General features: G+C 43.0%; 1 protein-coding gene across 1 annotated transcript in view; it reads right to left on the bottom strand.

Moving 5' to 3' along the window:
* The window catches only part of LOC306699740 (PR domain zinc finger protein 1-like), a gene marked incomplete at its 5' end in the record, with an annotated part of 113,673 nt that overhangs the window by 3,311 nt on the left and 93,508 nt on the right, over positions 1–16,854 (bottom strand). The gene's annotated exons all lie outside the window — the stretch shown is intronic.

Genomic DNA, 16,854 nt, shown 5'->3' with positions numbered 1-16,854 from the left:
CTCCCCACACACACACACACACACACACACACACACACACAATGCAACAGTTTCTGCTCTGCTTTAAATTTGCACTTTAAATAAAGCACATTAAAAAAACCTGATCATGAAATGGAAATGTTTCTCAATATTTCAGCTCTCAGCTGAACTCTTTGCATAACAGCTGCAACATCCAAAACTAATAGTGAAACCAAAAACAGAAACAATTCACCTCTCGCATATTTACGACCAACTGAAAGACACAAAAAAAGGCTGAGTGTGCACATCAGTCAGATGTTTTTCAAAACGAAGGAACAATTTAATAAGCCGAGTCAAGATGAAACTCTGTGAGCTGTTTGAGCAGCTATCAGGGGAAAAAACAAACAGCAATGAGAAATCACACTCATTTAAATCCAAGAGGAGAAAAAGTCAAATTTAGGTCACAAAAAAAAAAAGTCACTAATGTCCATCTGAGTCCAGCTGTCTTCATTACAAACCAGATGTAAACTCCTTAAAGTGTGCAACAAAAACTAAAGTCCCGAACTGAGGTGCAGAACAAACAGCTTCCAACTCACTCAAAGAGAAACACCTCCAAGCAGCAGCTACACACTCTGCACTAAATACGAATAAAGTGCAACAAAGAGAGAAGAAGAAAAAGAAGACACCAGCAGCATTCAAATAAAATTAAACATTCTGATAAAGTCAGAAATAAAAAAAACAAGAAACAAGCACCAACAAGACTGATTTAAAACAACCGTAAAAAGTAAATACTCGTTTGATTCAAGAAGCCATTTAAATTCTACTTCATTCTACTGTTCTCATAATCCAGACAGTTTAACATCAAATTAAAATAAAAGTAAAAAAACAAACGAGCTCAAATCTATTTCTTTTTAAATAAATTAAAAAGTCCCTCAGGAGTTTCTTCTTCTTTTCGGTGTAAACGTTAAAAAGTCAGCGGGTGTCTCGAGCGGCTCCGTACTCACCGTGTAACTTTGGTCCCATCCACACATAGGGACGACCGGTCAGCTCCTCTGTGCGTGTGTGTGAGGATAGAGAGTGTGTGTCGGACAGGTGCAGTCCGTCCCGCTCCGAGCGCTGATACTCCACCAAAGTGTGTGTGTGTGTGTGTGTGTGTGCGGGTTAAAGTGTGTGTGATCCACTCGGTGTCCTGTGTTCAAATGTCTCACAATGCAGACGTCCATCTGACTAAGCTGGGGAGAGGCCCGCCCCCCTCTCTCTAAGCCACGCCCCCAGCAGTCCGTAGGGCAACACCCTCCTCCTGGCTCCGCCCAGCTCACTCCCCCACCTTTCCTCTCTCTCTCACACACACACACTCACACACACACACGCACACGCGCACTTTTCTTAACGGGGAAGAAGCAGCGGAAGCTTTCACCTGAGGCCATGAAGCTACACACACACACACACACACTGACAACACAACTTTTTCTGCATCAAAATAAAGTTTTCTTTCAATGATGATGATGCTGGTGTGTCTGTGTGTGTGTCTGTATGCGTGTGTTTGTGTGTGTATGTGGGAAATGTCTGTTAGCAGCTTCGAAAGGGTAAACAACATATGTGTGTGTGTGTGTGTGTGTTTTCCTGGGGAAGAGAGGGACATCCTGTGACAGTGACTCAATGCTCCCCCCTCAACACACACACACACGCACGCACGCACGCACGCACACACACACACACGCACACACACACACACACACACACACACACACACACACACACACACACACACACACACACACACTGCCTCTAGGGGGCAGGACTGGTCTGTTTCCTTAACTTAAAACTTCTCTCTCTACTTATTGTCTCTCTCTCTCTCTCTCTCTACTTATTGTCTCTCTCTCTCTCTCTTTCTTACATACTGTAAGTAAAGATCTACAAGAATACAGAACAGTGTGAACAGAGCAATGCAACATCGTAATTAAATATATTAATACAAATAAGAAGGCAAAATGTTAACTTTACTTCACTTAAAATAATATATATTTATATATCTATATATAATATAAAAATAGAAACATTGCAGTTAAATGATGAGAATAGATGATCCTCTAGATGCTCTCCCTCTTTGTCCCTCGCTCTCTTTAAAGTGACTGAATTGCCAGTTTTCTAATTTAAATGTAAATTCTCTGTATTGACCAACAACATGTGGATACACGTGTGTGTGTGTGTGTGTGTGTGTGTGTGTGTGTGTGTGTGTGAGGAGGAAGCAGAACAGAACAAAGAGATACATGTGATCACAATCTGGTGATTTAAGAAAAAGAGAGAGGAGGATCTTTCTCTCTGCGCCTAAAGTTCTCATCACAACACACAACTTTTCTTTCATCAACTGTCTGTCAAAGTGGCTTTTTTTTGTCATTACGAAAATGCTGTCAGGTGAACGTTTCCTCTTTATTCTGCCACGACGGGACCGCCTCCTCATCTCAACGGAAGGAGGGAGAGATCATGTTTAATAAAGAGGAGAGCATCAATGCACTGAACTCTGGCGCTAAACGTACAGCACGAGGAGAGAAACTGTCAAAGGATGACGAGCTGCTTATGAATCCACCAATTTCATCATTTGTTAGGAAGATAATTGTGCTGCTTAGTGTTAAATATCAGACCGAGAGAATGACGAGAGCCGTTTGCTGGATGAAGATCCGAAACACCTTTCTCTCACTCGCTCAGTTTCAATAATCAGAATGTTATAATGTCATAATGACACAAATGTACTAGAACAGGTAAATTCAACTCATGCATGAAACAGCTCTCACTCTCCCTGTTATAACCAAAGCTCACTCGCTCACTAACACTGGAAATTCCCGTCTAATTGTCCCCCGACTCCCTCAATTTGCCTCCTACTCACTCGACTCCCCCCTTCTCCCCCGTCTCTTTGATTTCCACAAACTATTTACAAAACATTATTTTCCACACTGACCTCTCTCTCTCTCTCTCTCTCTCTCTCTCTCTCTCTCTCTCTTTCTCTCTTTCTCCAGATTTTTCCATCACTTTTCTCCTTATTGTTATTCTCTCGATCGCTCCTTTACAAAATACATCAAATCAGGGAAAAGTCGCTGTTTCGCTTTCATTTTACTTTGATGCTTTTTGTTCATATTAGATGATCTACGACACATAGAAGTGACGGGAATCTAACAGCAATATCTGCAGAAAAAACTTTAAAAATGAGAAATGAAATGTGGAAATGAAAGAAAACAAAACAGGGAACAAAATCAACCCTAAACACCGTATTAAGAAAGAACAATAACATCAAGTCTTTCTCACAGACAATCTGTTTGACATAATGATTAAAAGTGCATTAGCAGACCATGAGACCTCTCACCTGATTCTAACGACACATCTTGATTGGATTAATACAAATAATATTATTTATGTTTTTTTAAATTTAAATTACGTTTATTTCCTAAACACTATAAATTACAGCTGGCACTACTTGAAGACATGAACGATTCTGTCCTCCAAAACCAAAAATGAGAGTTCATCGTCACACAGCTGCTGATCAAACTCATGAGAACGTGAAATCACATCCTGATCAACAATCATCAGCCTTCAGAGAGCCAAATGAGTCTCCGTCTGTTTGTGTTCTTTCTTCTTCCTCTAATGAAGAACGATGATCAGGAAAAGAAATCAAGCAACAGGAAGGAGAGAAGAAGAAGAGAGAGAGAGAGACAGGACCTCCCTCTCTCTCCCTCTCCCTCTCTCTCTCTTTCTGGTGACAGAGGGTCTGACCACATCACTCGCTGCCTACTGCTTCCTGCCAACAGACGACCCCAATACACACACACACACACACACACACACACGCGCACACACGCACATGCACACACACAGCTGCAGATCTGTCCCACAGCTGTCGGACATGTTGATGCGTTGCAACCAAGCAATCCTTCCTTCTGCAAAACAACCAGAGAGGAAGAAGACATGCTCTGGAAGCAGATTGGCTGATGTAGGGACCTTTGCACACACACACACACACACACACACACACACACACACACACACACACACACACACACATAGTACAGTGCACACATGTGCAACTATTTTGCATAAAGAATATGTTGAGGGAAAAGTGATGCTGGACAGTGGTGGTGCTTTCAAGTCGGCTTGTGTTTTTCCATTTTCACCAGAAGACTTCATAAACGACCCACTTTTGTGATATTTCTAACAATTGACATCGCTATTGTCGCCATCATCTTTTCCTCCTGACTTTAAGTGACTCATGAGCAGCATGTGAGAATAAAGAAGCGGTTTTGGTGCAAACAGCCGAGTTAACTCAAGATCCTTTCACACGTGTATTCCTTCATTAAAAAATGAATCAACATTTGTAAACAAACAAAACTGAGCAGCAACACAAGAAGTTCTAAAATCTTGAAAATACATTTCGCAGCTAAACAGTTAGCTCAGTGATTAGCTTTGATTTATTAGCTTAATGTTATTAGCAAAACTCCGTATGGCATCGCTAACGTTACCTGCAGTGAGAGTAAAGCACAACGACAAAGAGACAGAGAGAGGAGGTTTGAGAACCCTCTAAAGTACCGATACGAAGAACCCTTTAGAACCGGGTTTCAGGGGGCATCCCTACAGACATGCACTGGTGGGGGGGGGGGGGGGGGGGGGGGGGGGGGGGGGGGGGCAGCGGGTGTGTGCACACAAACCTGCTCTGAAGTCACATTGAAATGTGTCTTTTTGTTTCTGCGGTGGCCCCGCATGCATCCCTGCAGGAGACAGAGAGGAGAGACAAAGGAGGGCCCAGAGACCACCTGGGCCTCTGTTAGTTTAACTGAGGGCCTCTATCACACACACACACACACACACACACACACACACACACACACACACACACACACACACACACACACACATACATAGATTCATTCATACATTCATGTACACATACACACACATGCATACAAGTCCACGGAAACACACTTTTCTCTTCCATAAACGTTCTACTCCGCTCCGCAGTTGTAGCCAGCGAGCTCTGCTGAAATCTGCCCACCGCTTTTCAAAATAAAAGAGATGAGGAGAAGGAGGTGAGAGTAGGAAACGGGAGGGGGGGGGGGGAGGGAGAGTGAAGGTGAGAGAGGAGAAAGGAGAGGGAAGAAAGAGAAAGAGGATGGGCTTCAGGGGCTACAGGTGGGATCCACATTCCTTTGGTTTCATACACTGTGGGCATTTATCTGCTGCCTCCACTCTTCTAGTTTCAGGCTCTGACTGTTTTTACAATGCAATCAGTCTTTCTTTAGCCATTAACGAGCGTGACACACAGCAACACGTCTTCAATGATTCTCAGGATGTGTAACGAAAATCCAGCAGCAATCTACGCTCGTTATATATGCATACAGTCTTTTCAAAATAAACTTCCTGTCTTCACAGGAAACAACCTAGTTCGGGTTCGGGCAATCAAATGATTTGTTTAGGTTCAGGAAAAGATTGTTTGGTTTGAAATAACTCAGGAAGTGGCGATACTTAAGCACGGAAGTTACGTGACGAATAAATCAACGTTGACTTTGCATTTATTTCAAAACGACTTTTGTTTGACTCGTCCACCTCCATGTCCCACCTGTCCTGTGTGAGTTTCTGCCGTCTTTATACTTCCTGGTTCGTGGATTATATAAGAAGTGATTCTGTGAGTTATCTACAAATTACAGGGCATCCATCTTCGTAGGCAACGCTGCCAACGCTGCGTGAGAACGGCCTGTCAGCGGTGTTTGAACTCTCCTGTTTTGCCCTGTGTTTGGTGTGAGTGAGGTTTCTTTTTGGTGATAAATCAACTGCAGCACTTTAAATTGAGCTGATCACAATTCTGGAGAGAAGTTCCTGAGGTAAACACGGAATTCTTTGGATTTGGGCCAAGACTTAAACATACGTGCACAGATGCCTCAGAGAGTTCATCCTGATAAACGTCTCCCGAGTGTTAAACTCTTTCCTCTCCTTTCTCTCTCCTCCTCCTCCTCCTCCTCCTCCTCCTCCTCCTCCTCCTCCCTTCCCATCTTCCCCCGTCCTCTCCCCTGAGTCCCAAACATTTTAATTGCAGCCCAGAGGCCATTTGATGCCTCACCAAATCACTGCGAAGAGATCAGCTATTGTCCATTTCCTTTGTGTGTGTGTGTGTGTGTGTGTGTGTGTGTGTGTGTGAGTGAGTGTGAAAGATGGTGTGTGACCGAATGACGGTTGTACTGTTGGCCAATGCCTGGTGGACCCTCCATATGTGTGTGTGTGTGTGTGTGTGTGTGTGTGTGGATTTAGGGAGTTAATCCCCCGAATAGAGAAGCCATTAGGAAGAATTAGGCAGGTTAGACTCAACCATGATCCTCTCTGTGTGTGTGTGTGTGTGTGTGTGTGTGTGTGTGTGTGTGTGTGTGTGTGTGTGTGTAAGGGACAGCCACGAGCGCGTGGCATGCGTCAGGGTCGAGGCCCTCAAGAAGAAGAGATGGAGGTGCGTCGGGAGTGGAGGAGGAGGGGGTGTGGTAGCCAACTCCTCTAATCTTTCAATCCACCCCTGCTGCACACACACACACACACACACACACGAGTGGGTTCATCTCCACACTCTCTCAACAGATGGCTGTCGCAGAAAGACCAAGGGTAAACTTGAGCAATGCCCAAACCAGACAGTCACCCCCCTCCATTTACTCCCCCCACTCAGTGTCTGCAGCTAATCACAGAGTCCTCAGCACGCAACCAAACACACACACACTCACACACACACACACACACACACACACACACACACACACACACACTGTTCTTCAGGTAAAAGCTGAACCCTTCTTGTCATCTGATGCTTCTGCAGATTGCAGCCAATTACCACATTTCAAAAAATGTATTTCAAAGTTATTAATTCTTAGAAAAACAAATTAACAACAACCTCCATCAACGCATCTTCATGCGTAGTTTGTTCGATATCTTCGTAAAAGTTACTTCTCATTTCTTGACCGTTTTTTCAACAGGAAGTCCAGCAACAACGTGTCAATTACGTGCACGCGGTCTTTTCAAAATAAACTTTTCAGTCTTCCCAGGAAACCTTCGCCAACAACACCTCTCAGTTAGGTTGAGGAAAAGATCATCATTTTGGGTTAAAATAAACTACGAAAGTGCCGTCACTGAAGTTACGTGACATAAAACATCGACGTTGACTTCTCGTTCCACACGGGGACGGAACAGCCGTCTCCTGACTTCCTCGTTCAAGATCACGTGGATAACGTGCAAAATAATGAGACCTACGACATTACAACGCATTGTTTTTGTAGGTATAGCTACGAGTAGAGCAGAGTTAAGGGCTGGTAAAGTGTTGTTTACCCAAATGTAAGCCTGTTGCAGATGAGATCTCATGTTACAGACAGAGTTGTTTTATTTCAGATGGTTCTCACCCAGCATTCGTAGCTATACCTACGAAAATGAATGCACTGTAATTCGTAGATATCTCGATTTGTATGTAATCCACGAAATCATGAAGCAGGAAGTATAAAGACTGTGAAGACCCGCACAGGGCCGCCCAAACCACCATCTTTTCCTAAACCTAACTAAGCGACGTATGCAACACAGTCAAAATAAACGTCAGTCTTCACAGGAAACAACTTAGTTAGGTTTAGGAAAAGATCTTCTTTTTGGGTTTAAGATCGCTACGAAAGTGCCGTTCCTGAAGTTACGCAGGTCACGTGACGGATGAATCAACGTTGACTTGTTGTTTCTCAGGGGGAACGAAGGGTGTCGATTAAAGCCGTCCGCCTCCTCTTCAACCCGTCCGGCCTGTGTGCTTCTGCAGCCTTCACACGTCCTCGTTCATTATTACGAGAATAACACACGACATGATGTTTGTGGGATACCTGCACATTCATTTTCATGACTACAGCTACGAATGCTTGATGAGAGCTGTCTGAACTGAGTTCACTTTGAACATTCTTGATATATAACGGGCACAAAATCAACACATTTTGCTGGACTTTTGTAGGAAAACGCACAAGTTTTTTCGTAACATATCATACGAACGTTTTTATGAGGATATGTTGAGCGATTTGTTGTGGAAGAAAACCACCCGGACCTAGTTTGAGCACCGCTCAGCTACGCCCCGCGATGCCGTGGCGACTGGATTGGGATTTTTTTTAAATGTTTTTTCGGGTAAACTGTGTGTCACCTTGTCAGCTGTTTAACTGAATCACATTGAACCGCATTCGTTGTCCGACTAAGCAGAAGGCTTTGACGTAAAAAAACAAACCTTAATTCAGTGAAACATGGCTGTGAGTGTTCTCCTTCTCTTCCTCACATTAGTGACTGACTTCTCTTTCCGCTGAGCAAAAGTGAAAAGTCCAAACATCTGCACTAAACAGTCTTGATTTACGAGCAGCACACAAACCCAAACGTTGTGCAGCTCACAGAACTTCTGATTGTTGTGCTCGTCCTTCTATTTATTGTGCGTTTCTTTTCCAGCTCAGTCAGTCATGTGAGTCCGTTTCACTGCTGCGTACGTCACTTTCAGCCAACAATAAGCGTCAGTCCTGAGACGAGCCGAAGGACGCGTCTGAGAAACAAAAATAAATCAACTTTTATAAAGCACTTTAGTCAGAAAAAAAATAAAAAAGAATAAAAAGAGGGACCCATGAGGCTTCCCGATACTCGCTCTCAGGTAGCCATTAAAAACTTCAGGACATAAACATGTTCCAGCAATATTCCAGTAAACAGCGGAAATGTGCAATGAGTCACCACATGCAACAGCAGCGTGGAGATAACACACACACACACACACACACACACACACGTCACCCTGTCCTGGTAGTTTCCATTATAACAAGCCTGAGGACAAACCGCTTCAGTGTAACTGTTGCACTTAAAGACTCACTGTGTGTTTGCGGTTGAAAAATAAATCTAATTAATAGTGACTTCACTCTTCTCTGTGGTGTTTGTTTTTTATCTTTATCACTTTTATTACATTCCTAAAGTATTTTTAATATTCCTGAAGTGACTAAGAAGGTCTCTGTTGTACTTTAAAAGTACATTTAGAGAGACATTATCATACTTGTACCCTCTCTTTCATCACTTTAATATACTTAAAGTATTCTGATTTTCTGAACACTATAATAATAAGAATCCTCCTCTCAGACACAGATAACCAGCTACAGGCCTACTTGTATAGAATACATAACACCTGCAGGAGCACTGTGACATAAAAACAATAATAAAGTCACATTTTATTATTTTAAACGACCGCGGACGAACTTCATCCTCCTGACGACACATGAGAAGGAACATTACTGTATTATTACAGCCAAATAAAACCCACATTACAACACTAAAATAGAGCCAATATAATTCTAACAAGTGGGAAATCATTACAGCGACTCACACGTCCTCCCCCTGCAGACCTCCCGCCCCGTCTCACCTGTTCCTGCGTCCTCCCGCGTTTTTATTCTTCTTCTGTAATATTCCTAGAACACCAGAGCGGCGCTGGCTCGTACGTGTCGATCCAGAAGGACTTAAGTCTTACTTTGTGTTGCTTTTCCACTCACACCAAATAGTCTGTCTAAACCCCCCCTCCCCCTTCCCCCTCTTTATTTTTTAAATCCTTCCTTCCTCCATCATCCTCTTTCTCCTCTTTATAATCTCATTTTTGTTTCTCCTCCATTCTCCTCGTTCCGTCCTTCCTTACTTGCCCTGTTTTTCTTCCTTCCTTTCCTCTCTTGTTTGTTCTTTTTTCCTTCCTCCCTTGCTTCCTTCTTGCCCATATTTCCTCTACTCTCTATTTTCTTCTCTATCTTCCTACTTTCTTCTATACCTCTGCTTCCTTCCTTCCTTCCTTCCTTCCTTCCTTCCTTCCTTCCTTCTCATGCAGTCATTGGTTTCCGTCCGTGTCAGTGCACTTTGATTATTAACCTGCAGAGACTAGAGACTTACATGCAGCAGGTAACTCATCTTGTCTTTATTCTTGTGTATTTTGGTGACATTGTTCGTACCTTTTGAAACAGACAGAGGTTACAGGAAGTGATCCGGCTCAGAGTCCACGTGTGTGTTGGTGTGTGTGTGCTTTCTCCAGTAAAATACAAACACTCAATACACAAACTTAACGCCGTTATCTGCCTCACATTATGGTAATTCCTCCTCGCACCTCTGATATTCACTGTCCAATTAACACTTTCTACTCTCACTAATGTGATCACACTCACACACAAAACAACACACACACACACACACACACACACACACACACACACACACACACACACACACAGAAACACATTCCTAATAGCATGGGGTGAGTAACTGAGGGAGGACAACTGTTGACGCATCGTTGACGCCCCACGTCTCCTGTCTCCTAAAACCCTAAAAAGACAAACAGAGACTCTTTAACTTTCCTGTTATCTCATCCTCAGTTTGGAGGGAGAGACGTTCTCTCATTTCGGTCTCAGAGAAACCGTTTGTATACGGCAGCAGTGCAGCTCCACGAGTCTCCATTAAAGAGCAGCATTTCAAGCTTCTATTCCTGCTCTTTTGTGATTGGTTTGCACGCTCATGGTCATGTGACTGCTTTTATTTCCAGAGTGAATCATGGACAAAATGGTCCAAACATGTGACAAAGTCATGAGTTTTTTTATTTTCTTCCAGATATTTTGACTCTGGGTCCTTTATTAAAAAAAAATAAAGTGATGCAGACTTGTAAAAACAAACGCTTTTTTCTGAAAGGTGCCGCAAAATCAAACAGACACGACGCACGCACGCGACACACTCTTTTGCCAAATGAAGCAGAATGAAGTGAGACAATGAACCGCGGTGCAGAAAGTGGGTCACCGTGGGGGGCCGGAGCGCGCCCCAACTGACAAAAGTGCAGCTCAAAACACACGCTCATGCAAAAAAAAAGACATTTAAAATATCAGACACAGATACAAAAAAAATAAAATAAATAAATGCACGCTGACTCTTTAAAATATTTCCCTTGGAACGCCTGAACTTTTAATGTCCGATTGGTACCAAACTAAGAGCAAACAGTGATTAGATTAGATGTGTCTGCAGCAGGTCAGTGCACTCAGCTGTGAAGACTTAATCACACTATCTGTCGCTACAACCAGCATATTAATTGTCCCTCAGTTCATAATGTTTGTGTGTGTGTGAGTGTGTGTCCAGATTGAGTGACCGGTCATTAGGGGGTTAAATGGGATCTGTTGTCCGAGTGCTCTGCTGATTAAGCTGGACTGGTCAGGACTGGTGGGCACCTGCCATAAGCAGCCTCGGCCTCATCCATCACCCGCTGACCTGGCTGCAGCCCGGCCCCCCTGGACGCCGCAGAGGCCCCCCGAGGCTCCTCGACACCAGGAACTGACCACAACCATTCCCCCCCCCCCCCACCCCCTGGACCTGGAGCAAGGATGACCCCCTTCTCCTTTCTGAACCCTCGCTGTGTGACCCGCCGAGATGACAGCTACCATAACCCCCCAAAAAAAACCTGGATAAAGTATGGATGACCAATGCTATTAAACTGTGGTTTCAGTTTATTTCTAGATGCCCCCTTCCCTCTCTAACCCAGGTCCGAGTCCCCAAATCCAACCTTCCAAGTCAACCACTTCCAAAGTTCCTCATGACATGGAGAACATGCAAAACCTGACCCCCCCCCAAAAAAAGGCTCCAGAAGCTCTTGAAGTCTCAACTATCTGCAGCTAGTTTGACTTGACTGCTCGTCCTCTGCAAGCCGAACCTGCCAAACACCGACATGATTCGGAACAAAGTAGAGGTTGCTCCAAGTCCAAAAAAACAGACATGATGACGCAAAGAAGTGAAGCTAAGCTAACGCTAAAATTACCTTCTCACTTTTGTTCCATTTCTAAATAGAAACTGTGCCTTTTTACCCAAAAGCTGGTGTTGAGATGACCCTTAAAAAGCCCCCCGTATCCTCTCAGACCCTGGTTCAAACCTTGGTCCTAACCCTCGCATCAACCCTAAAAGCCCAACCAGTGCCATAACCTCTGTGACACAGGGCCACATTTTCCCTCGGAGGGTTTTCGTGGCAAAAAAAAAAGCTGACCACTGAAACCTCCATGACCCGAGGCCAAATTAGGTGTCGTCTCCTTGTCCGAGCCAAAACTCAAAGGGGGCGTCTGAAGCCCCCGAAAAGTCCTAAATGGATTAAAGGTGCTGCATGCTATGCTGTAACGGCAGGACTCCCAAAATCAACTTAAGGTTTCCTGTAAATGCATGCTGCTCTCTCAAAAGCTTTTTAAAAACTCACTGCAGGTTTGCTTTTTGATTGTTTGCGCTCCAAAGTACATCAGTCATAGTGGCAGAAAGGTAGCAGACAAACTGATGCAGCAAAAAAAGCAAAAATGGTTGAAGGAAATGGAAGATGTATGTAATCTTTTAGTTCTAGTGTAAAAAAAGAAACGGTGGCAAAGACAACTAACAATAAAAGCAGAAGTGATGTTTGAGATCAGGCCCAGGCGGTTTCACAATGGTTAAGCCTGTATCACATTCATACAAATGAATGAATTCATTTAATTCTTTAAAAGTGTCCTTTTGTTCATAAATTGGTATATTTTTTTATGGCCGGTAGGGAGCCACCTAGAGGCTCTGACGTCACCAGACTTTGGAGTTTAGGTCTTTTAGATGCAAACGGAAAAATAAGCAGATTTTTTAATACAAGCAGATTTTAAAAACGTGTCCAATCCTCAGATTTGAAAGAAAAACATATCCGCTCCTCCAGGACAAAGCTTTAAACAGACAAAACAAGCTCAAGGCACTCACCTAACCCAGACTCAATGCTCAAAAATCAATAAAATATAATCAGCGGCATGAGTCCTCCACAGCGCCCAGCTGTCAGCTATAAATCAGATTAATAACCCGATTAATAACAATACATTTTAATTAAACTGCTTGTGTTCATTTTGTAATTAGGCCAAAAGGCGGCGGGGGGTCCCGACAAAAAGAATATATCGAGAGGTGAAAGTCGTGTTGACTGACAACGTTTGTCATCATATTAAAGTCATTGTTTGGTCACGAGAACAGCGTTTCCTGAATGGAGTTTAATAAGCAGCCTGCTCTCCGAAAAATAATGTTTGCATTGTCAATTATGTTTTAATGGAACGTTTTTTTTGTTTTTGACAATTCAAAATGACGTCTGATCAAAGTCCACGTGGACAGGATGTCGCGGTGAACCGGGCGGGTCAAACACAGGACTTTCACCCAGGAGACCTCTGTTTGTGACCCGTGTAAAAATAAAAGTCAATGTTATTTGAATGTTACGTCTGTAACTTAAATAATGTAAAACAAAAACGACACAACAAACTTCCATTTTCAGAGATTACAACTTAGTTAAGTTCAAGCAACAAAACTACTTGCTTAGGTTTGAGGTAGTATCGTAACGTTACGTAACTTTATAAAAAGCCAACGATGTTGAGTGGAATTTAATATTACGTGACTTGACTTCTTCCTTTGTTGTCATAATTTGAAGCGTAGGGCCGCTGTGTTTTTGTTTTGTTTCACAATGTTTAAATACGGTTCCCTCGAAACGTGACTCAAAATGCAGTTTATTTGTGTCATTATTCATTTCTGTGGTTAAAATCCATAAAAACTGGAATGCTAATGGTTGTTCTGAACTCTGTATTATGACTCTAAGATAAGAAAAGATAAGATAAGATACATATATGATGTTTTATGCTCTTGTTTGGGAATCGTGGAGTCAGGTTTGGACGTGTGTGTGTGTGCGAGCTATCCGATCGTGGGGCAGCAGGGTTTGACTGGTTCATGGTCTCTTGAGATCTGATAGGAGCTCAGTTCACTGCTTCTTTAGACACACACACACACACACATACACACACAAACACACCTTCACGTGTGCATTGCCTGCCTCTTATCAGCATGCAGTGAGGCTGTAGTGTTGGTAACACTAACCCAGTGATCTGCTGGCCTTGAAAAGAGAAATGCATGAACTGCTCCTTTTCCTCTCAGATTCCCAACGACAAGCAACAAACAAATATATAATGAGGTTATTGGCTATTAAAGGTGCAAAAAGAACCTGAGATCGATCTCATAACACGGACACACATTCATAACACTGACATGGACTCTCAGAGACACTACACGTCACAGTAACGTCTTCGTATCTGCGTTACATTCATGCACATCTTTGGTACTAAATCTTTGTGAATCGCATATTCTTTTTATATGTTTTGCACGTTTTTACTTTTGCACATTCCTTGGACAATTTTGCAAAAAACTACAACTTCTAAAAACAGCACTGCTCTTTAATTTTTTTTTGCATTGTTCATCTTCTTTCATATTTTTTGTATTTTTATTGTAATTTACTTTTATTCCATATTTACATTTCTTGATTTTTTTGTACTTTTTTAAAATTTAATTGAATTTATTTGACTATTTTTATGTTAAACACCAATTCACCAAAGCAAATTCCTTGTACGTGAAAATCTACGTTAGATTCAGATAATCAGCTCTTGTTGTTGATTTTGGTGGAACATTTTGCAACAAAATCTAATCCGTTTAAATACAACAATAACCATCTAAAGATCTGTTCATTCATGCAAAGTACATCAGCACATCTTGGCACTCAAAGTTACGCTGCTCCCGATAACGTAACAGCGTCACAATAATGTAATTTCATACTTCTCCGGCTCAATAAATGTTGTGGTTTGTTTATCGAGCTGGTGTTCGTGTGTGTTTTCAACTATGATTTATTTAGCAATGTAGCAAGCTAGCCAGTTCAGAAGCTAATGTTGCTAGCATATAGATAGCTTTTGATGTTATTGTAGTATAATTGTAACCTTATCGCCATTATGTTTCTTTCATAGTCAAGTCCATCTCATGAACAACTCCTGCTCCAGGTTGGGTCATTTCAGCCATTATGCACCTTGAACCTTCACATGTGTGCAGCCTGTCGTCTCTCACACACACTTTCTCTCAGCTACACACACACACACACACACACACACACACACACACACACACACACACACACACACACACACACACACACACACACAAACACTACGAACGCTTCACACACCCTCGTTATCTCAGGTGAAGTCACAGCTTTGCAAAGACAAGAGAGAGAAAGGAGGTGAAAGACAACTGAGACACATATTCTGCAACAAAACAGCCGTGTGTGTGTGTGTGTGTGTGGGTGTGTGTGTGTGTGTGTGACATTTCTCAGCACAAAGCCACACTCATCCCAGGTGCATCTGTTTACCTGAGTGCGTATTGAAATGGACAAGTATTCACCGACACACACACACACACACACACAGTATCACAGGAATATAAGGTGACACCTAAACTCTCACACAATGCAGTGAGACACAGTTCTCTCTATAGAGGCCTAACAAGGATCACAGACTCGCCAACCCTGTCTCCTATAGATTGTTTAAGGTTTAGGCAATAAAATACATGCTTACGCTCATGGACTGTTTATAAGAAGTGGACGTAGTCTTCGTGACGTCACCCATTGGTTTGTAGACTGATGTTTTCAAGCCTTGAGTTTGATGATTTGGCCTTCGAAGTGACCATATCTGGACTGAGGAGGAGTGACGTAAGAGACGTCGTATACGTCTCTGGTAGAGACCTGTCAATCACTGTGTAGCCCCGCCCCTAAAGCATCCCCTGCTTTATGGTCTGTTTGACTCTAAATGGACCATCATTTACTAAATGAACATCATGCTGTATTGAAGAAGACTTGAAACTAGAGATTGAGACCATAAACTCATGTTTACAATGTTTACTGAGGTAATAAATCAAGAGAGAAGTAGAGTCATTTTCTCATAGACTTCTATACAACCAGAGGAGTCGCCCCCTGGTGGACACTAGAGAGAATGCAAAATAATTGACCCTCAGAATTCTTCTATTGAGGCTTTCAGGGGGTATAAAGTATCCATCAAGGGGTCTCCCCCCCTGAATGTTTTGACACTGCTCTGAGCGTCTAATAATGATGCTGATGGGTTTAATTTGGAGTTTGCTGAAAGCCTGGTGTGTCTCACACAGATGCTAAACGGGGCGCTAACCAAGCGTTGGTGTTTGACAAGCTGGGAGTGAGGACGGGTTGAAGGAAGCAGTTAAGTTTCGGGGAAGATAATGGGTTTTGGTCAAATTTGGAAAAAGGAAACACATCCTGTCTTGTGCTTCAAGTTTTGTTTCCCCTTCTAGATAAAACACGACACCATCTCTTACATGAAGCCACTTTCAAATATTGAAATTTGCTTCATTTTGATTGGCTGAAATCAAAGCAGAGTCATTTAGACCCAGAAACCCGAGGGGGACTAGAAGATATAGAAACCCGGACCCAGACCTGCAGCAGCAAGAAACTGAGAAACTTTAAAATATAAATCTCTAGATACAAGCGCACACATACACACACACACACACACACACACACACACACACACACACACACACACACACACACACACACACAGCAGGCTGCGGCGCGTGGCTGCTGTAGGGAGAAGTTTGGCTTCAGTTTCCCTGGCAGTCTGCCAAGCTAAATACACACACACACACACACACACTGGCAACACACACACATGACCATTCACAGCTTAGCGCCAAGCTCAGATAAAGGCTTCCCCCGATCTGGCTGGGTGGCTGTTCCTCTGTGTGTGTGTGTGTGTGTGTGTGTGTGTGTGTGTGTGTGTGTGTGTGTGTGTGTGTGTGTGTGTGTGTGTGGACAGAGAGAGTGGAGAGAGAGGAGGTAAAGTTTAAGTACAGTCAGACAGGAGAGAGTAAACACTGATAAGTCCCAGCTGTACGTATGTGTGTGTGTGTGTGTGTGTGTGTGTGTGTCTGTACGGCCATGTGTGCACGCCCCCCCAACACACACACACACACACACACACACACACACACACACACACACAAAAACACTTCCGA

The sequence above is a fragment of the Pholis gunnellus genome (assembly GCF_910591455.1).
Source record: "Pholis gunnellus genome assembly, chromosome: 8".
Classification (NCBI taxonomy): domain Eukaryota; kingdom Metazoa; phylum Chordata; class Actinopteri; order Perciformes; family Pholidae; genus Pholis; species Pholis gunnellus.
This window is presented reverse-complemented; position numbering and strand designations above follow the sequence as displayed.